This window comes from Argopecten irradians, chromosome 6 (assembly GCF_041381155.1).
Source record: "Argopecten irradians isolate NY chromosome 6, Ai_NY, whole genome shotgun sequence".
NCBI classification, from domain to species: domain Eukaryota; kingdom Metazoa; phylum Mollusca; class Bivalvia; order Pectinida; family Pectinidae; genus Argopecten; species Argopecten irradians.
The window spans coordinates 311,694-323,513 of NC_091139.1; positions in this window are offsets into that span (position 1 = coordinate 311,694).

Consider the following 11,820-nt stretch of genomic DNA (forward strand, 5'->3'; position numbering starts at 1 on the left):
TCCTATTTATCATTTGATAGGGGACAAGCCGTCGGCGTCTGAGGATACCAGCTCCCTCAGTTGATGCAGGACCGATAGTGGGAGCTTGTCATAGGAGTGATTGTAGTCGGGGTTGTCGCCATTGTTATAGTTCTTCTTTATCAGAAGGTAATGTTCTATAACAACAATGTATGACATCGATAGAAAGTGGCAAAAGTATAACATTTTTTTAATTTGAACTTCTAATTAGTAAATGTTGTCTGGTAGTTTAGGCATTGACTTTTCCAATTAATTTCAAAAGATGTATTGAACAGATAATGGATATGGGTGGATGAAAAGGTATTTACTTCGTACCTTAGTTCTTAATATTTTAATTACCAAACAGAAAGGAGAAACCAGGTAATGCATTATAAAGTGAATATGGGGGATGTTTAAATTAATATTTAATGGGGCTACCTTCCAGTTACGATTAACATAAACATACAATGTGTGTGAATGTGATATGTTAAATTTGCATGTTCCACACAAAGTGTTTGTAAAAAATCCACCAGATAAAGACACAAAATCTCTCTCTTCCCAGATAGAATCTTATATTGCGCTTTAACAATTCTTGATATGCTCTTATTAACAGGTCTCATTAGCAGTTCAGGAATAGCTTGGGGCAAGATGGAGTACATATATAATCTTAAACAAACCGTACATTCAAGAAGAAATTGTGAGAACCTGTCTACTTTCTAGAAATATCTAAACATAAATACATTAACAAAGGTAAACAGCGACAGTAAACTTTCTGGAAATAATTCATATTCCTAAGATCCTCTACTTAAAATCAACATGGTTTTTTTACAAACATATATTTTTATACCATTGAAAAATAATCTAAGAAAGTGTCAATAGACCAAAATCAATGATATGACCATTCATAGTGATTGATAATTGCTATAAAAGCTATATGAGTAAATCCTCCCATATCTCTTAACACACAAGGAATTTAGTGTCAATACTATAAAACATCACACCCCTCCCTAAAAGAAACGAAAGATATAATCTTGAAAAAGAGAACATTCTTGACATATCAAAGGATAATATATCAAGCTCTTGATAAAACATGCAGCTAGAAAATTTTGTTACTTTCCCATTTTGATAGGTGTAGATTATCAAGAGATGTCATTATCATGAGACAAATGTCAAACTTCCACCTGAGAATTCTTTGATTTATTGTTTTTACATTATGTCCCAATGAATGTTAGAAGGGATTTTGGTCGGTGAGACGACCCAACACATAGCAACTACCAGTAGTGTCATAAGATAACACATCAAATTGGTTCAATGCCATCAAAAACAAACGTTTAAAAGCAATCTTTTCTCAATGAGGAATAATTATCTCTGGAGTTTTAGTAAAACTTTTTTCGAAGAAAAAAACAAAGTTGGATGGGTACAATTTTGTTCTAGAACTCCTTCTTGCATCAAAACACGGTAACAGCACCAACACCTGTACAGCAACGCTGGCGACAACAAACATTATAAACACTGTTTTAATAATAAAATCATTTGGAGCAGTCAGAGACTGGTGAGTTTGATAGTAATGAGCTTTTCAGTGTTACACGAACATGCAGACTTACATTCTGTCAGACCAGACAAATTTTGGACTATTTTTTTGCTTTAACAAAGCAGTAAAGTTGGAGCTGTTAATTTTTGCTATAAACATAAGGAAATTGTTTGACAAAATTTTCTGTAGGTATCCCGCCATACCAAGAAGATCGACCAGTCAGACTCTCGTTCTTCTTGCTGTCCAGGAGATGGAAAAATCTAATTAATAGATTCAAACATTGGCCTGAACATGTTTAAACCTGCCCGCCCCTGTCCCTACAACATGGCTCTAAAAAATAATGCAACAGTTTGCCATATCACAAAATTTCACATTTCAATAAGTTTACAGTCAACTTTTCATGTAGTTAGATCTTCTCGAAGATTCACGAATCCCGACTTAGTTAGGTCTTCGCCGACTTGTCGTGTGGTACAGTTGAGTGACTTCATCAATGTATCTATCGCATCACCAGCCTATCTCGGGATCTGAATATCACGCCTGTTAAGAAGACGTTGAAATGTTGCCAGGGCAATTCTTCATACCACACGTGCATAACTTTGTAGACTGGTACAAAAACTTTGGTGAGGTTACAAATGCCGACACTTCTTTAAGCTCTATATTCTTGTTAATGTCACCTTCCAAATTCCTTTCAACAGGGTCAAACATGTCTAACAAACTTTGGCCTTTGCCAACTTTGGTCAATGAGCAAGAGTCAATCCTTGGAATTGGATATTAAGAGTCTGTTTTACTGACAGAGTGTTTACTTTTTCTGAAGTCAGTACAGAACCGGTATGTCTTGTCTGGCTTTGGCACCAGAACACATGGAGAGCTCCATTCACTTTTGCTTGGTTCAATAATATCATTGTCCAACATGTATTGAATTTCTTTCTTTAAGTGTTCTTCTTTCAAAGGATTGACACGGTAAGGATGTTGCTTGACAGGTGGCGCAACTCGCGCTACATCCACGTCGTGATAGAATAGCATCTGTTTTGCCTGTGTATCCGGAAACAAATGTTCATACTCAAGTATCAAATCTTTAAGTTCATTGCGTTCTTTTTCCGATAGATGACTTAGTTTCTTGTCCAAGTTTAGCGAGCACAACTGAATTCAGTTAACTAAAGACCACACAATCACAAGCCGTACATCATGTACACCACCCATCTAAGTCTAATTTACAAATATCACTGAACTTTCACTTTGTGATGGTACAGGAGGCCATAGTAGCAATATTTGAAAAGTCTTGCAGCACTGCTCTATCAACATATAATCATATCATAATTAAGACTTTGACATAAATTGAGTATTGCCTTTGGACCTCCCCTGTGAGTAGTTGTACAATGGTAGTTTAACATCGATCAACCTTTTTCCTCAACAACATAAAGGTCTAAAAAAACAAAAATTTCTTGCTTTCAAAAGGCCTGACCGCGGTATTGGTATTAAAGAGCCAAAAGTTTTGTCACCTGGAACAAAACTATTCTTGCAACTGCATCTTTTATCAATACCAATGTTTTCATTTTGGTTTGAGTAACGGCCAAAAATTTTCTTTTGCCAGTTTCACATGCCCTTGTCCAACCTTTGCTTAAAGTTTAGACACACATACTCTAAGAGATTCACTTTAGAATCTTCGTCCAAAATTTTGTCTTTCAAAATATTCAAAAGGACTCCACGTACAGTATGTCCAAACACAAGTTAAAAAGGACTGAAGCCAAGAGATTCTTGTACAGATTCTCTAACGCCAAACAACAACATGTGTATACCTTCGTCCCAATCTCTTTTGTTTTCAAAACAATAAGATCTCATCATATTCTTCAATGTCTGATGATGAAAACGTTCTAAAGCACCATGAGTACTCTGGATGATAAGCACTAGACTTATATTGCTTGATCTGGAGCTGGTACTATGACTTGTTGAAAAATCCCAGACATGAAATTCGAACCTTGGGTCCGATTTGACAGCTTTTGGAAGACCAACCAATGTAAAGAATTTAACCAAAGCTTGACTTTGTTAGGTGCCTTAGATAATTTTCTTAGTGGAATGGCTTCAGGAAAGCGTGTGGAAGACACACATAATAGTTAAAAGATACGCATTCCCAGACTTAGTTTTGGGTAAAGGACCTACACAGTCCTAAACGATGACTCCAACTAAATGGTTCCTCAAATGCTGGAATTGGGTGCAAAGTCGAACAACATGGATTTTCTGTATTAGGTTTCCCTACCAAACCGTGAACAAGTGACAATAGTTGGAAAAAAGACCTACAAAAATCAGCCACATCCCGTTTCAACTTGGTGCCAAAAGAAGTGATCTAAGATCCTGTTACAAGTCTGGTCACACCTAAATGGCCCTGCCATAGGTACATCATGAGACAAACGCAGAAATATCTTGCCTTTACCTCGGTGGGACAACTATTTGATTGACAACCTTCCAGTCTTCCTCGGGAGACACATCAGGGGGCGCCCCCTTGCGCATCAACACGGCCAGAGGCCTGACTTACGGAAGTAACAAACTGGGACTTTCTCATCCCTCTTCCTCACTCAAAGCCCGATTACACAGTAAGGGAGATTTCAGGATCTTTTTCCTGTTCTACTATAAGCTCCTCTCTAGACAAAGATGATTTGCTCATCATGTCAGACAAAAGAAGTACCTTGTTAGGAAACAACTCTATCACTATCAAAGTCTACAGGATTGCTCAAAAGATCACACTTGCTCCCGACATCCTCTGTATCATGAGCCAAGAAAGTGTCACTAACCCTGGACTATAATGATCCTCAACTACTGCAACATCAGAAACCTTCTTACTCATTGAACGAGTTACAGCACAAGAAGGGAAAATACCAGGAAATTCCTGTTGAATAGTCCTCAGCATCATCTGTTTTATCAGGGATACTGGACACTAAGGGAGCTACCCTAACTTTCTCTCCAGCCAAGTCATTGCCTAAAATGAGCGACACGCCCTCTATGGGAAGTTCCGGTCTAAACACCAAATGGTGACAGCCCAGTAACCAAGTCTGACTTTAAATAAAACAGAATGGAGAGGCACATTAACAAAAAACCTAACTCTACACCTTGAAGCAAAACACTACTACCACATGAGGTCTCCTCAGACAAAGGCACTACGCCATCTAAATATCAAAGAATGAGAAGCCCCAGTATCTCGCAAAATCTTCACAGGTTTCAAGTTGGTAATAATCACTAGTAAGTGAAACAAAACCTTCAGAAATGAAGGGAGAGTACTTCTCCAAGACACTATCAGACTCTGAGCTCTTTATCTCAACAGACACTTTAGAATCTTCCACAATATCACTAAGTTTCTGACTAGGCTTTGACATAGCTAACACAGAAGGAACTGACTGTTTACGCCTTTGCTCTTACGCTGGAGAGAATAACATTCAGACATAATATGTCCTACTTTCTTGCAGTAATTACAAACAGGACCAGAAGAAGACCCCACACCTGCGCCTATGATCTGTTTTAGAATCAGAACTTAGTCTTATCACCTAATTTAGGTTTGTCGTTAGAAGGGCCACTAAAGGTTGGGTTCCGAGGCTGACCAAATTTACTAGTACCTGTGGTACTGTTATTTTTGTCTTGAGAACTGTTTTTAACAAATGAGCCTTTGTGGGTGAGAGCGTAATCATCAGCCATTGTAGCTGCTTCACTAAGTGTTTCAACTTTTCTCTCATCTAAATGAGTTTTTATGTTTGTGTGGACACAACGTTTAAACTCCTCTATCAACAATAATTGCCTCAATTTACCGAAATCGTCATCAATTTCTTTAGAATCACACCACCTATTAAATAATTGTTCTTTTTCTCTGGCAAATTCTACATGAGTTTGTTCATCTCTCTTTCTCGAGTTTTCGAAATTTCTGGCGGTAAGCCTCAGGGAACTAACTCATAAGCTTTCAAAATACTATTCTTGACTACTTGGTAATTTGAAATCTCATCTACAGATAAAGAAGAATAAATGTCTCTAGCTTTACCAATCACAGGACACTGTTGGAGAATGGCATTTGTGTAAGCTTATTCTTCAGGGCCTTTTCACATTGTACAGCTAATTTTTCACACAAAAGTAGAAAAGTACTTGTACAACTTCTTTCTCTTGAAAATTGAGAACTAAAACCTAATTTTTCCACTAGACCGTCAAACCCTGCTGTTTCCTGTGTAAACCCCAAAAAGATAGATTACTTGAAACTTTCTTGAGAAAGGCAAGTTCTAATTCATTTCATTCATAAAGTTCTTGTTTTTCAAGCTTGGATATTCTTGTCTTCTCATAGCTCTAACATCTGATCTCTCAATCAAGATTCTTTTTCTCTTAACTCTTTTCCTTTGTCAATTTCTTTTGCTCTTTCACCTCTTACTTTGTCTTTCGCTTAACTCTCCCTCATTCTTTCATTTCCTATTTGTTTCAATGTGACCTTATTTTCATTTGCATGTTCCAAGCGTTGCCATTTGTTCAATTTGGATATTCTGAATTGACTGTTTTCCTCAATAGCTATCTAATGCACTAGAGTCAAATTTGCCATGGTCAACAAAATATCTTATAATTACATTCCTAAAATTTCAGCTTTCCTCAAATTAGTTTTGATAGTAAAAGGCCTAAATGTTTACCCAATAACAGTAAACCCTTCTTACTAACTTGCAAAAGAACTTCCGGTGATGGCGCTTTAACAAACTGTTCTAACCTGCATAGTAGTCATATTTATCTAGCTGTTGGTTTCAAATGTAAACTCAAAGTTTGTAGCACAAATTTTGAAAAATTTGCTTAATGTAATTTTTCAAAGTTAGATTTCACAAATTGAATACTCGATCTCGGACACGAGCCCCCAATTCTGTTACAATTAACGAATAACAGAAAGGAGAAACCAGCAGCTAAATTCAAAAACACCGCATTATTAATTATATATACAATATTATACAGAAGATGAATTATCAAATATCTAAAGATGATAAATTTGATGGTGGAGTACAAAGACTAATACGATGATGTTAAAGAGTTACTGTATCTGGATGCGAACGTCCGTGGTATAATCCTTGAGTCCTTCCAGGTTTTCAAATTAACAATATCAACAAATTCCACAAGGAAATTGAATGTCCCGACCGATGATTTGTAAAGTTCCAGGCAATATGAATAAATCTCACACAAAGTTTTAGTAATAATCCACGAGATAAAAGAGCACAATAAAGCTCTCCCAATCAGAATCTTTATATTGCGCAGTACAATTCTTGAATATGTCGTTATTATCAGGTCTCATTACAGTTCTGATTAGGCCTTCGGACAGCGTGAGAATATTAATAATTGCATAAAACCGTAATATCAAGTATGGTCGGCTACACGCCGGTAAACGTCAGGATGGTGACGATGTTTACGACCATACTGCTGAATTAGATAGCACGTATGGTCACATTAATAGGTCCAAATATTTGTCTGAACCAGAAAGCCAATATGACCATACTTGCGGTACTTAAATACATTTTAAATACACTTTAATACATTATGATATATATGTAGTGTATCATTGTGTCGTTACATCATGAAGCTGAATAAAATTTTGAAACATAAATAACTGCATATTATTTAATTTAAAAAACTACTTTGGATGTCCATGGTGAGATGCTACCATTTCATTTTTGTGATATTTTGTGGAAAAATACATCTGTCTTCCTGATTAACAGTTAACATCACGGTCATTTTTCTGTGCCCACTCTTCATACTTTATAACATATGCCAATGGTGATTGACTTCTCTGATACTTTCTGATATTGTAGTGAACCTTTTTTAGTTTATCTTATACTTACTGATATTTGTTTGAAGTTGTTAAAATGTCGTCCCAATATTATACCTTGTTTTGATATTATCTATGTATTACTTCAATCATTCTTATAATGTAAATATATTATAAAGTAATTGGCAATATTTAACTTGTTCTCTTATATTTTACATTTTGTGCAAATAATATACTGCTTTTTAACCATTCTTCATTCACGTTAACATAAGTTAATAGGATAAAAATTAACACAAATTTATCTTAATTTATTCCCTTGATAAAATAAGTAATTGGAAATGCCGTTGTCAGTATTTCAGGCCATAAAGTGTAGTTGTTGTTATGCGTCCTTTTGATTTTTTTTATGAAATATATCAGCCAACTAAGCAAATAACACACACACATTAAACTTTACTGTAAATTGGTTAGGTTGTGTCCATTATTCTCTTTTACCCGCTAAAACAAACTATTGCAATTGAAGAGTTAAGTATAGACCTCCTAATTACTTAAGACATTAAGGTTTGATTTCACTTTGATGGAACGACTACCGTAACATACCACAGATATAGTGTTATAATCAATGTAGAGGATCATATATGGGTGGTTCCATTGTTTGCAATATGAGTTCATTAATTTATTCTATTTAAATTACCACATATTATTTTATTTATGGAAATAAAGACGGAAACGTTTAATGTCATTTTTATGTGATTTTTTGGTGTAATCGGGCTCGAATTTGGCGTTTCTGTCTACTGAAAGGATTGTGCGACGTATTTTATTATTATGACGTCATTATTGAATATGGCGTCATAATACTTTTATTACACATGTATCTTACGATACCTTTGACATGGCCGTTTGACATGGCTGAGCGGGTCAAATATGTGATTAAATGAATTTCATAGAACCTACATACTCTCCAGTTTTGTCTAGGGGAACTTCTTTTAAAATGATAATGTGATTGAATAGTTTGGCTGTGAGGAAGGATTTTTAGATAGATAAAACAGACTGTACTTTGGACAGCATATACGTCTTAAATGTTTTATCTGCCTTTCCTGACCTATGCAGTCGTTAAATTCTGTACCGTACTGTTAGGATTGTGTTTAATGCGACATTACTTTTAAAGTGGTAATATGATTGAATGTCGAAAGTCGGATTTTTGTAAAAGTATAGATTGATAAATCAGCTTGCACTTTGTAGAGCATAGGTTTTGAACAATCTTTATCTGTCTGTCCTGGCCTACACTGTATAATATAATATATAGTAGCGTTGATGTGAGTAGCGCTTTGTATTGCACATGGTAAACAATTTCCTCTGATGTTAAAGAAACTCTAGATACTATATATATATATAATTAATTCTTTCATACTGTACATATTATACGGGTGTAATACTGGCTGGTCTAGGCAATACACTCATGCCTCCTGAGGCTGTATTGCATGGCTACCCATGCAATAAAGCCTCGTGACGTCACGGCGTCAACAAAATTACTATTTCCTCGGTAAAATTTTAACAATTTTTCACAAAATTGACTGGTTTTACTATTAAAGATACAAACAACGGAACATTTGTTGAAAATATCACGTTATTCTTCCTGTATGGAAAATTTACTTGCAGTCGAGGAATTTTTCGAATTTATTTCAAAATGGCGGGATATTATAGTTGTAAAATTGCAATAAAACGTCGAGGTATGAAAGAAAAATACTCTTTCATAAGTGGATATGAAGGATAGGGATATTCAACCCTCGGGATCACAAAATGTTGCAAAACCCTCTGCAAGCCCCAGGTTTTACTACATTTTGTAATTTTGTGATAATTTTTAATTTTTTAATTTAATGTTCACTACTGAAATGACATTTATTCAAAAGAAATGATTTATTACTTATACAAGCAATCGAGAAAATGGTCAATATATATGAATACAGAGAACAACACCGTATGTATCTGTCGAACATATTAAAAAACTGAACATCGACTTCAAATAGGTGAGTCAAACGATCTCCGCAAATCTTATACCCTTTGAAACAGGAAGAATATCAAGGTCATAGGCTACAGAGTGTGCAAATTTAGTGATGTTGATTCCATTTTGATACATATTTATTAAAAATGTCCACATCTTACGGTTATGTAAATTTACTGTTTATGTATTCTTTTATCGTATTAGTTCAATATACAGTTTAATTTTTAACCAGAAATAAAAGGATTTTACACATATATAATGCCGAGAAAGAGCTTTATGATTGTCTATGATGCTGATTCTGCAAATATCTCTATAGTTATTATGAATTTATTTGTGACATTAATGGACTAGATATATAGAGGATATATAACCAGACCACTTACAAAAGACCTAGAGGTACATTGGAAATGCGATAAATGCATCAAATGAAATAAAAAAAATATATATATAAATGCATCTGGTGTTAGACTAGGTTTATATTATATCTATATCTAGTAAATAGAATCTTGTGTATCATTGGAGATTGTGGAAACAATGCTGAACTTGTAAAGCTCTGTTTTCTATATGTTTAATTAATACATGTCTAGGTTTGCAACTGTATTGTGGAGTCCTGTTGAATAATTCATGAAGGATTTTATAATTACACAGGAGAATCATTGGTATAACTAAGTCGTCTATGATAGTTAGCCACGAATATCCTACCCATCAAATACTTATGTGGCGCACAGGCTATTTTCAAGTTGGTTTCGGAAACTTGACCGCAAGTGGTTGACGCATTTTAAATACAGATCATCAAGAATTAAAGCATATGACAACTCAATAACAAGTCTTATTTTATTCACCTTTAGAGAGGAGACACATTGTCTTTGTGATCTATTTACAGATGAGCATTTTGCTATATTCAAATATCGATGTACTTTTATTTTTATACCCATATATTAGCATTATCCCCTCGTCCTCTAACTGACCAGGGCTTGGTATTCATTTTCATGGAACAGCCTGTGTCATTTTGGTAGGTTTTGTATTGCTGCACCAGTGTACCACATCTAGGAACGATAGAAATGCATTAAAAAGGAGTTGCCACTCATCCTTTTGCAAAACTTTTCCCAACACTGTAAATACATGTTCGAGCAACGTTTCAAGGACTATTGGAGTAAGACTGATCATCCACTCCAAGTCTTCATCATGTGGTGTGTACATCCTGTGACGTTATAAAGAAGTAATTGATCGGTGTTTCCCAGTCAGTCAGTTAACTATGTACACAATTATCACGTTTACAAATAATGATAAGTTAATAAATGACAAATAACTATTTCTCCTCTCCCATACTCCTCCATCTTTCCCTTTTCTCCTTCATTCTTATAATAGAAACTAGACAAGATGGCGGTCACTGTGGTCAGTCGACAGTGAACCAGCTCCGATAAGTTTTTGGTCATATACTTGGAATACATGGACAAAAATACGGATTAATGTTACCTGGACGTGTGTAAGGTCATGGTTATAATGATGTGACAATATTTGCACCATTGGATTTTGGAAATTCGGAGAAACCTATGTTTTATTTCCGTTTTATGGATTCAACCAAGAGTGCGTGAGTACAGTTCACCCGCGGGTTTGTACCGACATTGTGACACGGACTATATATACTACTGTGCGTACCTATACATGCATGTATGTGCATGTGGATTGCACACGCTGTGATCGAGCCCTGTTTTAAATAACATTATTTATTTAAAAGACAATTGTGAAACTAAAAAATGGGTGACAAAAAAAAATCAGGTAAACTTTCGCAATCTCGTCTCTCCGACGGTGGTGATGCTTTTTCTGTGAAATCGCTACAAATGGAACTACGACAGATGAGAGAAGAGATGAGAGAAGAGATGCAATTATTTCACAAACTGGCTAAGACAGATGACATTAAGGAAATCGTCGACAGAGCTTTGGAAAACATGAAAGCAGAGATACTGATTGAAACGCGAAATATGGTTGAGAAGAAGTACAAGGAGGTAGACGAGAAAATCGACGGATTCCTAATGGAAACTGACCTATTGAAAGGGCAGCTGAAACAGAAGGACGACGAAATTGAAAAACTGCGCAAGGCATGAAAGTAACACAATGCGATACAAACTACAATCAACAGTACAGTAGAAAGTGTAATATCAGAGTGGTGGGATTTCAGGAGACAGCTGACGAGACGGCAGATATGTTAAGGGACAAATTCATACATTTGTGTAAAGAAGCAAGTTCGGATGCGAGAGACAACAAGTGAATCTAAACAGGAGTAGAGGGACATTGTTTGGCCCGGGCGATTCAACAGCAAACTCGGGGAAGAGAACATGAAAGGCCCGAGCTTTTTCCCATCCCCTTCCCCACTCCCTGTCCGCAGTGGGTCTTCACTTATGTCGTCCATTGTTTCGACCCATAACTCTACCACTCCCCCCACCCCTTTATCAAGGGCAACAAACCCCTCCCCACTTCTCGAAAATATTTCACAAAATACGGACCAATAAAGTTCTCTTTTATTCGTAAAGG